Here is a 22,537-nt window from a genome sequence, read left to right as displayed (position 1 = left end):
TCAACAAATGGTACGGGTACGAGTACTGAACTGGCCTGCCTGCAGTCCTGACCTGTCCCCAATAGAGAATGTGTGGAGAATTTTGAAACGAAAAATGTGACAACGACGACCTCGTACTGTTGCAAATCTTAAGACGTGTTTGCAGGAAGAATGGGGCAAAATAAAACCCACTTGGTATCCTTGGTGCCAAAACGTGTTTTAAGTGTGGTGAAAAGGAATGGAACAGATGAAGTCTGTACTTGTCGTCACCAGTAGCATGTCACGGAAACTCTATGGACACTACCTATTACCATGAGGCATCATTCCTCCACCAAACTACAGAAGTGGACACATTTCTGTTCTAAGTGCATGTCGTGTGCCTCCCACGAGGCCAGCTCTCCAGATCTACCAGATCTTGTCAGAATGATGGAGGGTAAGGTGTGGGTCAGTGCTCTAACAAGTAAATGTCATCCTCGAATCTCTAATGCTTGACCACTGTGACCACTGGATGCCCTTGAGCACTACGATGTGGAAAACAGAGGGTTGAACCGAGTGTGTTTGCAAAAGTCAGATGCAACCTAGACTTGATTTAAGTGGCAGCAGGTTCAGAGCCACTTGGACAGACTGGACACAAGGTAGAATTGAACCCTTAACCGGGCAGCCACCTACCTCCGGGAACACTGACCCCTTTAATCACGTACTCGCAGAAGTGTCTAGAATGTTCTTACAACGGGGGCCGAAGTGGTTAGTAAAATTAATAAACGATTTGATGTAATCAGAAGGTTACTGGTTTAATCCCCACCACAACTAGGATCCACTCTTGTAAACTGTATTAGATCAGAAGTCAGAAGTTGCTTTGGATAAACATGTCTGCTAAATGCTAACTGTAAATGTAAGGATCTGCTGCTAACATCTTGGTGCCAGATACCACAGCACACCTTCAGGGGTCTAGTGGAGTCCATGCCTTAACGGGTCAGGGCTGTTTTGGCAGCAAAATGGGGACCAACACAATATGAGGAAGGTGGTCATAATGTTATGCCTCATCGGTGTATATAACAATAGACACAAAAAAAACACTGAAATAACACTATATATATATATATACAGTATATATATATATATATATATACAGTATATATACAGTGTATCACAAAAGTGAGTACACCCCTCACATTTCTGCAAATATTTTATTATATCTTTTCATGGGACAACACTATAGAAATAAAACTTGGATATAACTTAGAGTAGTCAGTGTACAGCTTGTATAGCAGTGTAGATTTACTGTCTTCTGAAAATAACTCAACACACAGCCATTAATGTCTAAATAGCTGGCAACATAAGTGAGTACACCCCACAGTGAACATGTCCAAATTGTGCCCAAATGTGTCGTTGTCCCTCCCTGGTGTCATGTGTCAAGGTCCCAGGTGTAAATGGGGAGCAGGGCTGTTAAATTTGGTGTTTTGGGTACAATTCTCTCATACTGGCCACTGGATATTCAACATGGCACCTCATGGCAAAGAACTCTCTGAGGATGTGAGAAATAGAATTGTTGCTCTCCACAAAGATGGCCTGGGCTATAAGAAGATTGCTAACACCCTGAAACTGAGCTACAGCATGGTGGCCAAGGTCATACAGCGGTTTTCCAGGACAGGTTCCACTCGGAACAGGCTTCGCCAGGGTCCACCAAAGAAGTTGAGTCCACGTGTTCGGGGTCATATCCAGAGGTTGGCTTTAAAAAATAGACACATGAGTGCTGCCAGCATTGCTGCAGAGGTTGAAGACGTGGGAGGTCAGCCTGTCAGTGCTCAGACCATGCGCCGCACACTGCATCAACTCGGTCTGCATGGTCGTCATCCCAGAAGGAAGCTGACGCACAAGAAAGCCCGCAAACAGTTTGCTGAAGACAAGCAGTCCAAGAACATGGATTACTGGAATGCCCTGTGGTCTGACGAGACCAAGATAAACTTGTTTGGCTCAGATGGTGTCCAGCATGTGTGGCGGTGCCCTGGTGAGAAGTACCAAGACAACTGTATCTTGCCTACAGTCAAGCATGGTGGTGGTAGCATCATGGTCTTGGGCTGCATGAGTGTTGCTGGCACTGGGGAGCTGCAGTTCATTGAGGGAAACATGAATTCCAACATGTACTGTGACATTCTGAAACAGAGCATGATCCCCTCCCTTCGAAAACTGGGCCTCATGGCAGTTTTCCAACACGATAACGACCCCAAACACAACCTCCAAGATGACAACTGCCTTGCTGAGGAAGCTGAAGGTAAAGGTGATGGACTAAACCCAATTGAGCTCCTGTGGCACATCCTCAAGTGGAAGGTGGAAGAGTTCAAGGTGTCTAACATCCACCAGCTCCGTGATGTCATCATGGAGGAGTGGAAGAGGATTCCAGTAGCAACCTGTGCAGCTCTGGTGAATTCCATGCCCAGGAGGGTTAAGGCAGTGCTGGATAATAATGGTGGTCACACAAAATATTGACACTTTGGGCACAATTTGGACATGTTCACTGTGGGGTGTACTCACTTATGTTGCCAGCTATTTAGACATTAATGGCTGTGTGTTGAGTTATTTTCAGAAGACAGTAAATCTACACTGCTATACAAGTTGTACACTGACTACTCTAACTTATATCCAAGTTTTATTTCTATAGTGTTGTCCCATGAAAAGATATAATAAAATATTTGCAGAAATGTGAGGGGTGTACTCACTTTTGTGATACACTGTATACAGGTCCTTCTCAAAAAATTAGCATATTGTGATAAAGTTCATTATTTTCCATAATGTAATGATAAAAATTAAACTTTCATATATTTTAGATTCATTGCACACCAACTGAAATATTTCAGGTCTTTTATTGTTTTAATACTGATGATTTTGGCATACAGCTCATGAAAACCCAAAATTCCTATCTCAAAAAATTAGCATATCATGAAAAGGTTCTCTAAACGAGCTTCTCTAAACCTCTAAAGGTTCTCTAAACCTAATCATCTGAATCAACGAATTAACTCTAAACACCTGCAAAAGATTCCTGAGGCTTTTAAAAACTCCCAGCCTGGTTCATTACTCAAAACTGCAATCATGGGTAAGACTGCCGACCTGACTGCTGTCCAGAAGGCCATCATTGACACCCTCAAGCAAGAGGGTAAGACACAGAAAGAAATTTCTGAACGAATAGGCTGTTCCCAGAGTGCTGTATCAAGGCACCTCAGTGGGAAGTCTGTGGGAAGGAAAAAGTGTGGCAGAAAACGCTGCACAACGAGAAGAGGTGACCGGACCCTGAGGAAGATTGTGGAGAAGGGCCGATTCCAGACCTTGGGGGACCTGCGGAAGCAGTGGACTGAGTCTGGAGTAGAAACATCCAGAGCCACCATGCACAGGCGTGTGCAGGAAATGGGCTACAGGTGCCGCATTCCCCAGGTCAAGCCACTTTTGAACCAGAAACAGCGGCAGAAGCGCCTGACCTGGGCTACAGAGAAGCAGCACTGGACTGTTGCTCAGTGGTCCAAAGTACTGTTTTCGGATGAAAGCAAATTTTGCATGTCATTCGGAAATCAAGGTGCCAGAGTCTGGAGGAAGACTGGGGAGAAGGAAATGCCAAAATGCCTGAAGTCCAGTGTCAAGTACCCACAGTCAGTGATGGTCTGGGGTGCCATGTCAGCTGCTGGTGTTGGTCCACTGTGTTTTATCAAGGGCAGGGTCAATGCAGCTAGCTATCAGGAGATTTTGGAGCACTTCATGCTTCCATCTGCTGAAAAGCTTTATGGAGATGAAGATTTCATTTTTCACTGGTGAATGGTTTATTGACCATGGTATTACTGTGCTCAATTGGCCTGCCAACTCTCCTGACCTGAACCCCATAGAGAATCTGTGGGATACTGTGAAGAGAAAGTTGAGAGACACAAGACCCAACACTCTGGATGAGCTTAAGGCCGCTATCGAAGCATCCTGGGCCTCCATAACACCTCAGCAGTGCCACAGGCTGATTGCCTCCATGCCACGCCGCATTGAAGCAGTCATTTCTGCAAAAGGATTCCCGACCAAGTATTGAGTGCATAACTGAACATAATTATTTGAAGGTTGACTTTTTTTGTATTAAAAACACTTTTCTTTTATTGGTCGGATGAAATATGCTAATTTTTTAAAATAGGAATTTTGGGTTTTCATGAGCTGTATGCCAAAATCATCAGTATTAAAACAATAAAAGACCTGAAATATTTCAGTTGGTGTGCAATGAATCTAAAATATATGAAAGTTTAATTTTTATCATTACATTATGGAAAATAATGAACTTTATCACAATATGCTAATTTTTTGAGAAGGACCTGTATATACTGGTGTGCTGGTCATAAAATTAGAATATCATGAAAAAGTTGATTTATTTCAGTAATTACATTCAAAAAGTGAAACTTGTATATTATATTCATTCATTACACACAGACTGATATATTTCAAATGTTTATTTCTTTTAATGTTGATGATTATAACTGACAACTAATGAAAACCCCAAATTCAGTATCTCAGAAAATTAGAATATTACTTAAGACCAATACAAAAAAAGGATTTTTAGAAATGTTGGCCAACTGAAAAGTATGAACATGAAAAGTATGAGCATGTACAGCACTCAATACTTAGTTGGGGCTCCTTTTGCCTGGATTACTGCAGCAATGCGGCGTGGCATGGAGTCCATCAGTCTGTGGCACTGCTCAGGTGTTATGAGAGCCCTGGTTGCTCTGATAGTGGCCTTCAGCTCTTCTGAATTGTTGGGTCTGGCGTATCGCATCTTCCTTAAGTTAAGGTCAGGCGAGTTTGCTGGCCAATTAAGAACAGGGATACCATGGTCCTTTGGCACTGTGTGCAGGTGCCAAGTCCTGTTGGAAAATGAAATCTGCATTTCCATAAAGTTGGTCAGCAGCAGGAAGCATGAAGTGCTCTAAAACTTCCTGGTAGACGGCTGCGTTGACCTTGGACCTCAGAAAACACAGTGGACCAACACCAGCAGATGACATGGCACTCCAAACCATCACTGACTGTGGAAACTTTACACTGGATCTCAAGCAACATGGATTCTGTGCCTCTCCTCTCTTCCTCCAGACTCTGGGACCTTGATTTCCAAAGGTAATGCAAAATTTACTTTCATCAGAGAACATAACTTTGGACCACTCAGCAGTCCTTTTTGTATTTAGCCCAGGCGAGACGCTTCTGACGCTGTCTCTTGTTCAAGAGTGGCTTGACACAAGGAATGCGACAGCTGAAACCCATGTCTTGCATACGTCTGTGCGTGGTGGTTCTTGAAGCACTGACTCCAGCTGCAGTCCACTCTTTGTGAATCTCCCCCACATTTTTGAATGGGTTTTGTTTCACAATCCTCTCCAGGGTGCGGTTATCCCTATTGCTTGTACACTTTTTTCTACCACATCTCTTCCTTCCCTTCGCCTCTCTATTAATGTGCTTGGACACAGAGCTCTGTGAACAGCCAGCCTCTTTAACAATTACCTTTTGTGTCTTGCCCTCCTTGTGCAAGGTGTCAATGATCGTCTTTTGGACAACTGTCAAGTCAGCAGTCTTCCCCATGATTGTGTAGCCTACAGAACTAGACTGAGAGACCATTTAAAGGCCTTTGCAGGTGTTTTGAGTTAATTAGCTGATTAGAGTGTGGCACCAGGTGTCTTCAATATTGTACCTTGTCACAATATTCTAATTTTCTGAGATACTGAATTTGGGGTTTTCATTAGTTGTCAGTTATAATCATCAACATTAAAAGACATAAACATTTGAAATATATCAGTCTGTGTGTAATGAATGAATATAATATACAAGTTTCACTTTTTGAATGGAATTACTGAAATAAATCAACTTTTTCATGATATTCAAATTTTATGACCAGCACCAGTGTGTGTGTGTGTGTGTGTGTGTATATATATATATATATATATATATATATATATATATTAGGGCTGTCAAACGATTAAAAATTTTAATCGCGATTAATCTCAGAATTTCATGTAGTTAATCGCGATTATTCGCATTAAAAAAAAATCTGTGTAAATGTTATAGAAAACAAGGATTTTTAAGTGAAATGTTACAATTAAAATGGTGAACACATTTTATGCTAAATGTACTTATGTTAAAAACTGCTGGGACAAGAGAAAACTGTAAGGGAGTTTTATTCACTCACATACTAGGCAGTAATACTATCCAATGGTTTGATGGACGTTTCTACACGAAGTGAGTGTGTTTTGACCCTTTGGGGCTTCCATAGTTCATGGACAACGTGCTTGACTCAGCTGTCCGGTATTCTTTACCGTAACAGAATAAGTTAATAAAGTGTTCTGCTCCCGACAACTTGTGAATATAGCGTGTATTTATTTCTTTATTATGCAAGTGCAGATGCTACGACGCTCTTTTACATTTTGTTAACAAACCGCAAATGAAAAACGGTGACATGTCCGACATTAAAACGTTTGTTCTACCAGTCAAGTCTCAACATGAACTAGAATTTGCGTTAACGGCACTATTTATCTTAATCGCGTTAAATTGAGATTGCGTTAATGCGTTATTATCGCGTTAACTTCGACAGCCCTAATATATATATATATATATATATATATATATATATATATATATATATATACTATATATATATATATATATATATATATATATATATACAGTATATATACTGGTGTATATATACAGTGTATCACAAAAGTGAGTACACCCCTCACATTTCTGCAAATATTTTATTATATCTTTTCATGGGACAACACTATAGAAATAAAACTTGGATATAACTTAGAGTAGTCAGTGTACAACTTGTATAGCAGTGTAGATTTACTGTCTTCTGAAAATAACTCAACACACAGCCATTAATGTCTAAATGGCTGGCAACATAAGTGAGTACACCCCACAGTGAACATGTCCAAATTGTGCCCAAAGTGTCTATATTTTGTGTGACCACCATTATTATCCAGCACTGCCTTAACCCTCCTGGGCATGGAATTCACCAGAGCTGCACAGGTTGCTACTGGAATCCTCTTCCACTCCTCCATGATGACATCACGGAGCTGGTGGATGTTAGACACCTTGAACTCTTCCACCTTCCACTTGAGGATGCGCCACAGTTGCTCAATTGGGTTTAGTCCATCACCTTTACCTTCAGCTTCCTCAGCAAGGCAGTTGTCATCTTGGAGGTTGTGTTTGGGGTCGTTATCCTGTTAGAAAACTGCCATGAGGCCCAGTTTTCGAAGGGAGGGGATCATGCTCTGTTTCAGAATGTCACAGTACATGTTGGAATTCATGTTTCCCTCAATGAACTGCAGCTCCCCAGTGCCAGCAGCACTCATGCAGCCCAAGACCATGATGCTACCACCACCATGCTTGACTGTAGGCAAGATACAGTTGTCTTGGTACTTCTCAGCAGGGCGCCGCCACACATGCTGGACACCATCTGAGCCAAACAAGTTTATCTTGGTCTCGTCAGACCACAGGGCATTCCAGTAATCCATGTTCTTGGACTGCTTGTCTTCAGCAAACTGTTTGCGGGCTTTCTTGTGCATCAGCTTCCTTCTGGGATGACGACCATGCAGACCATGCAGACCGAGTTGATGCAGTGTGCGGCGTATGGTCTGAGCACTGACAGGCTGACCTCCCACGTCTTCAACCTCTGCAGCAATGCTGGCAGCACTCATGTGTCTATTTTTTAAAGCCAACCTCTGGATATGACGCCGAACACGTGGACTCAACTTCTTTGGTCGACCCTGGCGAAGCCTGTTCCGAGTGGAACCTGTCCTGGAAAACCGCTGTATGACCTTGGCCACCATGCTGTAGCTCAGTTTCAGGGTGTTAGCAATCTTCTTATAGCCCAGGCCATCTTTGTGGAGAGCAACAATTCTATTTCTCACATCCTCAGAGAGTTCTTTGCCATGAGGTGCCATGTTGAATATCCAGTGGCCAGTATGAGAGAATTGTACCCAAAACACCAAATTTAACAGCCCTGCTCCCCATTTACACCTGGGACCTTGACACATGACACAAGGGAGGGACAACGACACATTTGGGCACAATTTGGACATGTTCACTGTGGGGTGTACTCACTTATGTTGCCAGCTATTTAGACATTAATGGCTGTGTGTTGAGTTATTTTCAGAAGACAGTAAATCTACACTGCTATACAAGTTGTACACTGACTACTCTAAGTTATATCCAAGTTTTATGTCTATAGTGTTGTCCCATGAAAAGATATAATGAAATATTTGCAGAAATGTGAGGGGTGTACTCACTTTTGTGATACACTGTATATATGTATACACATATATACAGTACATATACATATGTATATGCTATATATATATATACATACTGTATATACATATATATATATATATATACAGTGTATCACAAAAGTGAGTACACCCCTCACATTTCTGCAGATATTTAAGTATATCTTTTCATGGGACAACACTGACAAAATGACACTTTGACACAATGAAAAGTAGTCTGTGTGCAGCTTATATAACAGTGTACATTTATTCTTCCCTCAAAATAACTCAATATACAGCCATTAATGTCTAAACCACTGGCAACAAAAGTGAGTACACCCCTAAGAGACTACACCCCTAAATGTCCAAATTGAGCACTGCTTGTCATTTTCCCTCCAAAATGTCATGTGATTTGTTAGTGTTACTAGGTCTCAGGTGTGCATAGGGAGCAGGTGTGTTCAATTTAGTAGTACAGCTCTCACACTCTCTCATACTGGTCACTGAAAGTTCCAACATGGCACCTCATGGCAAAGAACTCTCTGAGGATCTTAAAAGACGAATTGTTGCGCTACATGAAGATGGCCAAGGCTACAAGAAGATTGCCAACACCCTGAAACTGGGCTGCAGCACAGTGGCCAAGATCATCCAGCGTTTTAAAAGAGCAGGGTCCACTCAGAACAGACCTCGAGTTGGTCGTCCAAAGAAGCTGAGTGCACGTGCTCAGCGTCACATCCAACCGCTGTCTTTGAAAGATAGGCGCAGGAGTGCTGTCAGCATTGCTGCAGAGATTGAAAAGGTGGGGGGTCAGCCTGTCAGTGCTCAGACCATACGCCGCACACTACATCAAATTGGTCTGCATGGCTGTCACCCCAGAAGGAAGCCTCTTCTGAAGTCTCTACACAAGAAAGCCCGCAAACAGTTTGCTGAAGACATGTCAACAAAGGACATGGATTACTGGAACCATGTCCTATGGTCTGATGAGACCAAGATTAATTTGTTTGGTTCAGATGGTCTCAAGCATGTGTGGCGGCAATCAGGTGAGGAGTACAAAGATAAGTGTGTCATGCCTACAGTCAAGCATGGTGGTGGGAATGCCATGGTCTGGGGCTGCATGAGTGCAGCAGGTGTTGGGGAGTTACATTTCATTGAGGGACACATGAACTCCAATATGTACTGTGAAATACTGAAGCAGAGCATGATCCCCTCCCTCCGGAAACTGGGTCGCAGGGCAGTGTTCCAGCATGATAATGACCCCAAACACACCTCTAAGACGACCACTGCTTTATTGAAGAGGCTGAGGGTAAAGGTGATGGACTGGCCAAGCATGTCTCCAGACCTAAACCCAATAGAACATCTTTGGGGCATCCTCAAGCGGAAGGTGGAGGAGCGCAAAGTCTCGAATATCCGCCAGCTCCGTGATGTCGTCATGGAGGAGTGGAAAAGCATTCCAGTGGCAACCTGTGAAGCTCTGGTAAACTCCATGCCCAGGAGAGTTAAGGCAGTTCTGGGAAATAATGATGGCCACACAAAATATTGACACTTCAGGAACTTTCACTAAGGGGTGTACTCACTTTTGTTGCCGGTGGTTTAGACATTAATGGCTGTATATTGAGTTATTTTGAGGGAAGAATAAATGTACACTGTTATATAAGCTGCACACAGACTACTTTTCATTGTGTCAAAGTGTCATTTTGTCAGTGTTGTCCCATGAAAAGATATACTTAAATATCTGCAGAAATGTGAGGGGTGTACTCACTTTTGTGATACACTGTATATATACATACCGATTAACCACCTCCTTGTTTCTACACACATTGTCAATTTTATCAGCTCCACTTATCACACAGAAGCACTTTGTAGTTCTACGATTACTGACTGTAGTCCATCTGTTTCTCTGCATGCTTTGTTAGCCCCCTTTCATGCTGTTCTTCAATGGTCAGGACCCCCACAGGACCACTACAGAGCAGGTACTATTTGGGTGGTGGATCATTCTGAGCACTGCAGGGACACTGACATGGTGGTGGTGTGTTAGTGTGTGTTGTGCTGGTATTAGTATGATGGAGTTTTTAAACACCTAACTGTCACTGCTGGACTGAGAATAGTCCAACAATCAAAAATATCCAGCCAACAGTGCTCCGTGGGCAGCGTCCTGTGACCACTGATGAAGGTCTACAAGATGACCAACTCAAACAGCAGCAATAGATGAGCGATCGTCTCCGACTTTACATCTACAAAGTGGACCAACTAGGTAGGAGTGTCTGATAGAGTGGACAGTGAGTGGACACGGTATTTAAAAACTCCATCAGCGCTGCTGTCTGATCCACTCACACCAGCACAACACACACTAACACACCACCACCATGTCAGTGCAGTGCTGAAATGATCCACCACCCAAATAATACCTGCTCTGTGATGGTCCTGTGGGGGTCCTGACCATTGAAAAACAGCATGAAAGTGGGCTAACAGAGTATGCAGAGAAACAGATGGACTACAGTCAGTAATTGTAGAACTACAAAGTGCTTCTATATGGTAAGTGGAGCTGATAAAATGGACAGTGAGTGTAGAAACAAGGAGGTGCTAGCTGGACATACGTCAAGCTACAAAGTACAAGAGGTCGATAGCCTCTTATCTGAGAGACGCCAGACCCACTGTAATGATTATGTGCGCCAACGGTACAATTTTACAGGTAAATATACATTTGGATTATAACTAAACATAAGTTATTCTCCTAATGTTAAAAGCTCTAGGTACTATTCCTAAAAACACACTGCCTTTATTTGCTGATTAAAGGGATCGGTTACACCCGTCCACACCGCTCTCCAACCTATTACTGATTGCGAGACACCGACTCCGGATTGCTCTCCCCTGTGAGGCTTTGTAACCTCGACTCCGGGTTTAAGTGTCGAGTCAGCGGGCCCCGCCGTCGAGGACCCGTCTGATTCGGAATATCCTTGCTGGATATACACGGCCCTACAGGTACGACTGCCTGCTTCTGATTAAACATCATTCCTCTTGTTCTCCGTGCCTCCGCCCGCTGCGCTGGTGTAGATTAGCTCTCGATCACAGCGTGCCGTCCACCATCCGGCGCTCTAATAACAGTAATTCTGTCTAAGGACTCGGGGCTGAATGAATCCAGAACATGAGGCGACCCCAAGCGCTTGCGATTTACGTATATATACAGTGTATCACAAAAGTGAGTACACCCCTCACATTTCTGCAAATATTGTATTATATCTTTTCATGGGACAACACTATAGAACTAAAACTTGGATATAACTTAGAGTAGTCAGTGTACAACTTGTATAGCAGTGTAGATTTACTGTCTTCTGAAAATAACTCAACACACAGCCATTCATGTCTAAATGGCTGGCAACATAAGTGAGTACACCCCACAGTGAACATGTCCAAATTGTGCCCAAAGTGTCAATATTTTGTGTGACCACCATTATTATCCAGCACTGCCTTAACCCTCCTGGGCATGGAATTCACCAGAGCTGCACAGGTTGCTACTGGAATCCTCTTCCACTCCTCCATGATGACATCACGGAGCTGGTGGATGTTAGACACCTTGAACTCCTCCACCTTCCACTTGAGGATGCGCCACAGGTGCTCAATTGGGTTTAGTCCATCACCTTTACCTTCAGCTTCCTCAGCAAGGCAGTTGTCATCTTGGAGGTTGTGTTTGGGGTCGTTATCCTGTTGGAAAACTGCCACGAGGCCCAGTTTTCGAAGGGAGGGGATCATGCTCTGTTTCAGAATGTCACTGTACATGTTGGAATTCATGTTTCCCTCAATGAACTGCAGCTCCCCAGTGCCAGCAACACTCATGCAGCCCAAGACCATGATGCTACCACCACCATGCTTGACTGTAGGCAAGATACAGTTGTCTTGGTACTTCTCACCAGGGCGCCGCCACACATGCTGGACACCATCTGAGCCAAACGAGTTTATCTTGGTCTCGTCAGACCACAGGGCATTCCAGTAATCCATGTTCTTGGACTGCTTGTCTTCAGCAAACTGTTTGCGGGCTTTCTTGTGCGTCAGCTTCCTTCTGCGATGACGACCATGCAGACCGAGTTGATGCAGTGTGCGGCGTATGGTCTGAGCACTGACAGGCTGACATCCCACGTCTTCAACCTCTGCAGCAATGCTGGCAGCACTCATGTGTCTATTTTTTAAAGCCAACCTCTGGATATGACGCCGAACACGTGGACTCAACTTCTTTGGTCGACCCTGGCGAAGCCTGTTCCGAGTGGAACCTGTCCTGGAAAACCGCTGTATGACCTTGGCCACCATGCTGTAGCTCAGTTTCAGGGTGTTAGCAATCTTCTTATAGCCCAGGCCATCTTTGTGGAGAGCAACAATTCTATTTCTTACATCCTCAGAGAGTTCTTTGCCATGAGGTGCCATGTTGAATATCCAGTGGCCAGTATGAGAGAATTGTACCCAAAACACCAAATTTAACAGCCCTGCTCCCCATTTACACCTGGGACCTTGACACATGACACCAGGGAGGGACAACGACACATTTGGGCACAATTTGGACATGTTCACTGTGGGGTGTACTCACTTATGTTGCCAGCCATTTAGACATTAATGGCTGTGTGTTGAGTTATTTTCAGAAGACAGTAAATCTACACTGCTATACAAGCTGTACACTGACTACTCTAAGTTATATCCAAGTTTCATGTCTATAGTGTTGTCCCATGAAAAGATATAATGAAATATTTGCAGAAATGTGAGGGGTGTACTCACTTTTGTGATACACTGTATATATAGATATATAGATATATGTACAGTGTATCACAAAAGTGAGTACACCCCTCACATTTCTGCAAATATTTAAGTATATCTTTTCATGGGACAACACTGACAAAATGACACTTTGACACAATGAAAAGTAGTCTGTGTGCAGCTTATATAACAGTGTAAATGTATTCTTCCCTCAAAATAACTCAATATACAGCCATTAATGTCCAAACCACCGGCAACAAAAGTGAGTACACCCCTAAGAGACTACACCCCTAAATGTCCAAATTGAGCACTGCTTGTCATTTTCCCTCCAAAATGTCATGTGATTTGTAAGTGTTACTAGGTCTCAGGTGTGCATAGGGAGCAGGTGTGTTCAATTTAGTAGTACAGCTCTCACACTCTCTCATACTGGTCACTGAAAGTTCCAACATGGCACCTCATGGCAAAGAACTCTCTGACGATCTTAAAAGACGAATTGTTGCGCTACATGAAGATGGCCAAGGCTACAAGAAGATTGCCAACACCCTGAAACTGAGCTGCAGCACAGTGGCCAAGATCATCCAGCGTTTTAAAAGAGCAGGGTCCACTCAGAACAGACCTCGCGTTGGTCGTCCAAAGAAGCTGAGTGCACGTGCTCAGCGTCACATCCAACTGCTGTCTTTGAAAGATAGGCGCAGGAGTGCTGTCAGCATTGCTGCAGAGATTGAAAAGGTGGGGGGTCAGCCAGTCAGTGCTCGGACCATACGCCGCACAGTACATCAAATTGGTCTGCATGGCTGTCACCCCAGAAGGAAGCCTCTTCTGAAGTCTCTACACAAGAAAGCCCGCAAACAGTTTGCTGAAGACATGTCAACAAAGGACATGGATTACTGGAACCATGTCCTATGGTCTGATGAGACCAAGATTAATTTATTTGGTTGAGATGGTCTCAAGCATGTGTGGCGGCAATCAGGTGAGGAGTACAAAGATAAGTGTGTCATGCCTACAGTCAAGCATGGTGGTGGGAATGCCATGGTCTGGGGCTGCATGAGTGCAGCAGGTGTTGGGGAGTTACATTTCATTGAGGGACACATGAACTCCAATATGTACTGTGAAATACTGAAGCAGAGCATGATCCCCTCCCTCTGGAAACTGGGTCACAGGGCAGTGTTCCAGCATGATAATGACCCCAAACACACCTCTAAGACGACCACTGCTTTACTGAAGAGGCTGAGGGTAAAGGTGATGGACTGGCCAAGCATGTCTCCAGACCTAAACCCAATAGAACATCTTTGGGGCATCCTCAAGCGGAAGGTGGAGGAGCGCAAAGTCTCGAATATCCGCCAGCTCCGTGATGTCGTCATGGAGGAGTGGAAAAGCATTCCAGTGGCAACCTGTGAAGCTCTGGTAAACTCCATGCCCAGGAGAGTTAAGGCAGTTCTGGGAAATAATGGTGGCCACACAAAATATTGACACTTCAGGAACTTTCACTAAGGGGTGTACTCACTTTTGTTGCCGGTGGTTTAGACATTAATGGCTGTATATTGAGTTATTTTGAGGGAAGAATAAATTTACACTGTTATATAAGCTGCACACAGACTACTTTTCACTGTGTCAAAGTGTCATTTTGTCAGTGCTGTCCCATGAAAAGATATACTTAAATATCTGCAGAAATGTGAGGGGTGTACTCACTTTTGTGATACACTGTATGTACAGTGTATCACAAAAGTGAGTACACCCCTCACATTTCTGCAAATATTTCATTATATCTTTTCATGGGACAACACTATAGACATGAAACTTGGATATAACTTAGAGTAGTCAGTGTACAGCTTGTATAGCAGTGTAGATTTACTGTCTTCTGAAAATAACTCAACACACAGCCATTAATGTCTAAATAGCTGGCAACATAAGTGAGTACACCCCACAGTGAACATGTCCAAATTGTGCCCAAATGTGTCGTTGTCCCTCCCTGGTGTCATGTGTCAAGGTCCCAGGTGTAAATGGGGAGCAGGGCTGTTAAATTTGGTGTTTTGGGTACAATTCTCTCATACTGGCCACTGGATATTCAACATCCACCTCATGGCAAAGAACTCTCTGAGGATGTGAGAAATAGAATTGTTGCTCTCCACAAAGATGGCCTGGGCTATAAGAAGATTGCTAACACCCTGAAACTGAGCTACAGCATGGTGGCCAAGGTCATACAGCGGTTTTCCAGGACAGGTTCCACTCGGAACAGGCTTCGCCAGGGTCGACCAAAGAAGTTGAGTCCACGTGTTCGGCGTCATATCCAGAGGTTGGCTTTAAAAAATAGACACATGAGTGCTGCCAGCATTGCTGCAGAGGTTGAAGACGTGGGAGGTCAGCCTGTCAGTGCTCAGACCATACGCCGCACACTGCATCAACTCGGTCTGCACGGTCGTCATCCCAGAAGGAAGCTGACGCACAAGAAAGCCCGCAAACAGTTTGCTGAAGACAAGCAGTCCAAGAACATGGATTACTGGAATGCCCTGTGGTCTGACGAGACCAAGATAAACTTGTTTGGCTCAGATGGTGTCCAGCATGTGTGGCGGCGCCCTGGTGAGAAGTACCAAGACAACTGTATCTTGCCTACAGTCAAGCATGGTGGTGGTAGCATCATGGTCTTGGGCTGCGTGAGTGTTGCTGGCACTGGGGAGCTGCAGTTCATTGAGGGAAACATGAATTCCAACATGTACTGTGACATTCTGAAACAGAGCATGATCCCCTCCCTTCGAAAACTGGGCCTCATGGCAGTTTTCCAACAGGATAACGACCCCAAACACAACCTCCAAGATGACAACTGCCTTGCTGAGGAAGCTGAAGGTAAAGGTGATGGACTAAACCCAATTGAGCACCTGTGGTGCATCCTCAAGTGGAAGGTGGAGGAGTTCAAGGTGTCCAACATCCACCAGCTCCGTGATGTCATCATGGAGGAGTGGAAGAAGATTCCAGTAGCAACCTGTGCAGCTCTGGTGAATTCCATGCCCAGGAGGGTTAAGGCAGTGCTGGATAATAATGGTGGTCACACAAAATATTGACACTTTGGGCACAATTTGGACATGTTCACTGTGGGGTGTACTCACTAATGTTGCCAGCCATTTAGACATTAATGGCTGTGTGTTGAGTTATTTTCAGAAGACAGTAAATCTACACTGCTATACAAGTTGTACACTGACTACTCTAACTTATATCCAAGTTTTATTTCTATAGTGTTGTCTAATGAAAAGATATAATAAAATATTTGCAGAAATGTGAGGGGTGTACTCACTTTTGTGATACACTGTATGTATGTATATGTATATGTATAACATTATGGCCATCTTCCTAATATTGTGTTGGTCCCCCGTTTGGTTCATTCTTCCCTTAACACGGATCAGTCGCCCTGTCCCCTTTGCAGAAAAACAGCCCCAAAGCATGATGTTTCCACCCCCATGCTTCACAGTAGGTATGGTGTTCTTGGGTTTTTCTTCTTCCTCCAAACACGACGAGTTGAGTTTTTACCAAAAACTTCCATTTTGGTTTCATCTGACCACATGATATTCTCCCAATCCTCTTCTGGATCATCCATATGCTCTCTGGCAAACATCAGACGGGCCTGGACATGTACTGGCTTAAGCAGGGGGACACGCCTGGCACTGCAGGATTTGAGTCCCTCTCGGCGTAGTGTGTATACTGATGGTAGCCTTTGTTACTTTGGTCCCAGCTCTCTGCAGGTCATTCATCAGGTCCCTCCGTGTAGTTCTGGGATTTTTGCTCACCGTTCTCATGATCATTTTGACCCCACGGGATGAGATCTTGACCCCAAGGGAGATTATCAATGGTCTTGTATGTCTTCCATTTTCTTACAATTGCTCCCACAGTTGATTTATTCACACCAACCTGTTTGCCTATTGTAGATTTACTCTTCCCAGCCTGGTGCAGGTCTACAATTTTCTTCCTGGTGTCCTTCGACAGCTCTTTGGTCTTGGCCATGGTTGAGTTTGAAGTCTGACTGTTTGAGGCTGTGGACAGGTGTCTTTTATACAGATAACGAGGTCAAACAGGTTCCATTAATACAGGTAACGAGTGGAGGACAGTAGAGCTTCTTAAAGAAGAAGTTACAGGTCTGTGAGAGCCAGAAATCTTGCTTGTTTGTTATTGACCAAATACTTATTTTCCACCATAATTTACAAATAAATTCTTTAAAAATCCTACAATGTGATTTCCTGGATTTTTTTTTTCTCATTTTGTCTCTCATAGTTGAAGTGTACCTATGATGAAAATTACAGACCTCTCTCATCTTTCTAAGTAGGAGAACTTGCACAATCAGTGGCTGACTAAATACTTTTTGACCCCACTGTATATATATATATATATATATATATATACAGTATATATATATATATTAGGGCTGTCGAACTTAACGCGATAATAACGCATTAACGCAATCTCAATTTAACGAGATTTAAAAAAATAGTGCCGTTAACGCACTAATTACATTACGAGATTTTTTCACTTCTAAAACTAAAGCAATTCATTTTTCACCCACGGGAGACAGATGGAATTATTCTCACTGACCACGCTCACACGCACGTTTAATGTTATTTAGTTCCGTTTGACAAAAAAACCCCTTAAAAATAGAGCTAACAGTGAAGATAACCGGTTACAAAAGCAGCGACCGCTGTTTGTGTTCAATTCTCTGTTCACAGTGTCGATATAAGTGATTCAGGAATCGATTCATTGTAAGCGCAGCGTAAATTTCTTTTCTCAGTCATCTCTCCGTGTTTACTGTTATAATGAATGATGCGGTTGTAAATAAACACCAAATACTACAGAACATTTTGTGTGACTCGCTTACCTTATAAAGCTCAGGCTTAATTATACTGGTTATTACCACAGAGCGGGAGTCGAGCGGGAGTCGTTTACGATTTACCGAGGTGAACCACGAACGTGCTGATAGAATCGGCTCAGATGGGATCGGACTGTATTATCTTTTTAAAGTAAATATTTCAATCAGCAGAATCGCATCGCATGTATGATGTGCACAACGTTAATTACGTGCGTTTATTAATGAACGTTTACGTTAGCTTGTCAGAAGCTTTCTCAATAATGTCTGTGCGGTGTTTTTTTTTTTTACAATTAGTGATGGCAAGCAACTGTTCCACTGCACTATTTTACACTAAAAACTAAACTATTCCATAATGCTCCAGATTGCATCATTCTAAATAGGTATCGGCGAGTACAAAAATACATGTACTTGTACTCGGTTGGGAAAAAATGGTATCGATGCATCCCTAGTGAAAACACACTCACTTCGTGTAGAAACGTCCATCAAACCATCGTCACGATACAACCACAGAAAAGTCTGTTACAATAACTACGCATCTGACATATATACGAAGTCAAGGGTCTCTGCTAGATAGTATTACTGCCTAATATGTGAGTGAATAAAACTCCCTTACAGTTTTCTCTTGTCCCAGCAGTTTTTAACATCAGTACATTTAGCATAAAATATGTTCACCATTTTAATTGTAACATTTCACTTAAAATCCTTGTTTTCTATAACATTTACAGATTTTTTTTTTTATGCGATTAATCGCGATTAACTATGTAAAATTCGGAGATTAATCGCGATTAAAAAATTTAATCGTTTGACAGCCCTAATATATATATATATAGGTGCTGGTCATAAAATTTGAATATCATGAAAAAGTATTTCAATTGTTTATTTCTTTTAATGTTGATGATTATGACTGACAACTAATGAAAACCCCAAATTCAGTATCTCAGAAAATTAGAATATTGTGACAAGGTACAATACTGAAGACACCTGGTGCCACACTTTAATCAGCTAATTACCTCAAAACACCTGCAAAGGCCTTTACATGGTCTCTCAGTCTAGTTCTGTAGGCTACACAATCATGGGGAAGACTGCTGACTTGACAGTTGTCCAAAAGACGACCATTGACACCTTGCACAAGGAGGGCAAGACACAAAAGTTCATTGCTAAAGAGGCTGGCTGTTCACAGAGCTCTGTGTCCAAGCACATTAATAGAGAGGCGAAGGGAAGGAAAAGATGTGGTAGAAAAAAGTGTACAAGCAATAGGGATAACCGCACCCTGGAGAGGATTGTGAAACAAAACCCATTCAAAAATGTGGGGGAGATTCACAAAGAGTGGACTGCAGCTGGAGTCAGTGCTTCAAGAACCACCACGCACAGACGTATGCAAGACATGGGTTTCAGCTGTCGCATTCCTTGTGTCAAGCCACTCTTGAACAAGAGACAGCGTCAGAAGCGTCTCGCCTGGGTTAAAGACAAAAAGTCTGCTGAGTGGTCCAAAGTTATGTTCTCTGATGAAAGTAAATATTTCATTACCTTTGGAAATCAAGGTCCCAGAGTCTGGAGGAAGAGAGGAGAGGCACAGAATCCACGTTGCTTGAGGTCCAGTGTAAAGTTTCCACAGTCAGTGATGGTTTGGAGTGCCATGTCATCTGCTGGTGTTGGTCCACTGTGTTTTCTGAGGTCCAAGGTCAACGCAGCCGTCTACCAGGAAGTTTTAGAGCACTTCATGCTTCCTGCTGCTGACCAACTTTATGGAAATGCAGATTTCATTTTCCAACAGGACTTGGCACCTGCACACAGTGCCAAAGCTACCAGTACCTGGTTTAAGGACCATGGTATCCCTGTTCTTAATTGGCCAGCAAACACGCCTGACCTTAACCCCATAGAAAATCTATGGGGTATTGTGAAGAGGAAGATGCGATACGCCAGACCCAACAATTCAGAAGAGCTGAAGGCCACTATCAGAGCAACCAGGTCAGGTCTACGTTATGTGCCCAAAGAATGAGGTCAGCTGACTACCTGAATATACTGAACGACCAGGTTATTCCATCAATGGATTTTTTTCTTCCCTGATTGCATGGGCATATTCCAAGATGACAATGCCAGGATTCATCGAGCTCAAATTGTGAAAGAGTGGTTCAGGGAGCATGAGACATCATTTTCACACATGGATTGGCCACCACAGAGTCCAGACCTGAACCCCATTGAGAATCTTTGGGATGTGCTGGAGAAGACTTTGTGCAGTGGTGCAAATCTTCCATCATCAATACAAGATCTTGGGGAAAAATTATTGCAACTCTGGACAGAAATAAATGTTGTGACATTGCAGAAGCTTGTGGAAACGATGCCACAGAGAATGCGTGCCGTAATCAAAGCTAAAGGCGGTCCAACGAAATATTAGTGTGTGACCTTTTTTTTGGCCAGGCAGTGTATATATATTTAATAACATGTTATTAGGTGGTACTTCATATGTTGCTATGAACTCGCAATCAACAGTAAATAGAGTACAATCGTACAATCTTGACTTGAAGAGTTATTCATTATGCCCGAAAGCCTTAAGAGTCTTCACGGCAACCACACAATAGCAGGCAGGGTGAAGATCCCCGAAGACCAATGGGTGCCCTCGGTATGATTAGAGACATTGCTTCGAGAGAGGATCAAAAAAATGCTTCACTTCAAGCCCTCGCATTTATCTTCATATTACCCTTGACCCCATCCTGGAAGGAAAAAGGCATAATAATGAATATACCCACATGTAAGCATCCAGGTGTGCATATCCAATTGAACGCTGCCTGGAAAGGAGTGTGTCTTGCTAAAAAACAAAGGGTACATAATATAACATGTAATGTCTATGCCTGTGTCCAGTGCTTAGGTTGGCTTGATATTCCATTGTCACCCAATTTAGCATCTTCTGCTGCTGGGGACCCCGATCGCCCACCTCGATCGTCCCCCTCGATCGTGTCCCTCTGGCACATACGCAGTCCACTGACCCTTTGTTATTCGCCGGTACTTCTGTACAGGAGCCTCGGGCTTCCAACCAGAGTCCTTACACAGCGTCGAATACCCCATCCTCTCTTTTAAGTCTTGTCTTTTCCCACCCAGAACACTAGTGGTCAATTGTGCCTGCTAGGGGACGCCCAGCCGACCGGTAGCAGAGCTGAGATTTGAACTCGGAGGATCCCAGAGTGTTGTAATGTGCTAGCAGAATATCCCACTTTTTTTCCCAATTTAGCGTAGACAGTTTGTCTTCCGCTGCTGGGGGATCCCTGATTGCAGTCGAGGTGGGTATATTGCTCCTCAGCCCTTAGCGGAACCCTTTTTCACCCATGCAGTCTGCACAGGCGCCTCTCTATCTGCTCTCTATCCTATCACAGTGTTTGAAGACCCCACCTACATAGTCCAGTCATCCCGCCCCTGCAGGCGCTGCCATTTATGCCCACTAGATGGCACCCAGACGACTGGTGGCAACGCCGAGTTTCGAACCGAGGAGTTCAGAATCTCTGTGATGGTGTGCTAGTGGAATATCCCACATGTGAAGAGAGAGACGTGCGCCGGCTAGCAAACAATTACTGAACTTTATTACTGGTGTTGGTACACCGCACGAGACATTTGGTTTTTTCAGGTTTTGTCCGTTAATTCCGAAATCCGTTAAACAGAGGTCTGTTAAATCCTATTTCAAGCCTGTTAAAATATGGCTTGGTTTTGCATCGTTGACACACAGGGTCTGTCTGAAAACCTTGTGATCTCTCTACATAGATGCATTTTATGTCATTCTACACGTGCTCCTGAGAATAAGGCATATCTAAATTCTTAGATGCCTGAAAATCTATAAATACGTTACAGGAACAGCCTTAATAACAATAAAAATCAGCATCATGATATAAAAAAAAAAATGTATGAATTAATTGAATACATAAATAACTAGGAAAGTAAATATAATAATACAAATACAAAAATAAATAAATAATTTAATTAACAAAAAAAATTTAATATAATAATAAATTATATATACATATATATAGTATATTAGGGCTGTCGAAGTTAACGCGATAATAATGCATTAACGCAATCTCAATTTAACGCGATTTTACAAAATAGTGCCGTTAACGCAAATTCTATTTGGCCCTGCGAGTCATCCGTAGTTCATGTTGAGACTTAACCGTGCACCAACGTTTTAACGTCGGACTTGCCACCGTTTGTTTCATTTGCGGTTTGTTAACATAATGTAACCGAGCATTGTAGTGATGCACTTGCTTAATAAAGAAATAAATACACGGTATACAAGTTGTCGGGAGCAGAACACTTTATTACTTAGTCATACCGTTAGCCAAGCATGCTACTCCATGCACTATGGAAGCCCCAAAGGGTCAAAACACACTCACAATGTTTGCTGATGGAGAAATTTTAACCTACAGTCTGACATTTATACGAAGTCAAGGGTCTCTGCTGGATAGTATTACTGCCTAGTATGTGAGTGAATAAAACTCCCTTGCTCTTGTCCCAGCAGTTTTTAACATAAGTACATTTAGCATAAAATGTGTTCACCATTTTAATTGTAACATTTCACTTAAAAATCCTTGTTTTCTATAACATTTACACAGATTTTTTTTTTATGCGATTAATCGCGATTAACTATATGAAATTCTGAGATTAATCGCGATTAAAAATTTTAATCGTTTGACAGCCCTAATATATATATATATATATATATATATAT

General features: G+C 42.9%; 1 long non-coding RNA gene across 1 annotated transcript in view; it reads left to right on the top strand.

Moving 5' to 3' along the window:
• Positions 1-22,537, top strand: part of LOC134335408 (uncharacterized) — a 62,840-nt gene that overhangs the window by 26,910 nt on the left and 13,393 nt on the right. The window lies entirely within an intron of this gene.

This window comes from Trichomycterus rosablanca, chromosome 21, assembly GCF_030014385.1.
Source record: "Trichomycterus rosablanca isolate fTriRos1 chromosome 21, fTriRos1.hap1, whole genome shotgun sequence".
Taxonomy (NCBI): domain Eukaryota; kingdom Metazoa; phylum Chordata; class Actinopteri; order Siluriformes; family Trichomycteridae; genus Trichomycterus; species Trichomycterus rosablanca.
Note: the sequence above shows the minus strand (reverse complement) of the source record. Positions and strands in the feature narration are given on the sequence as shown.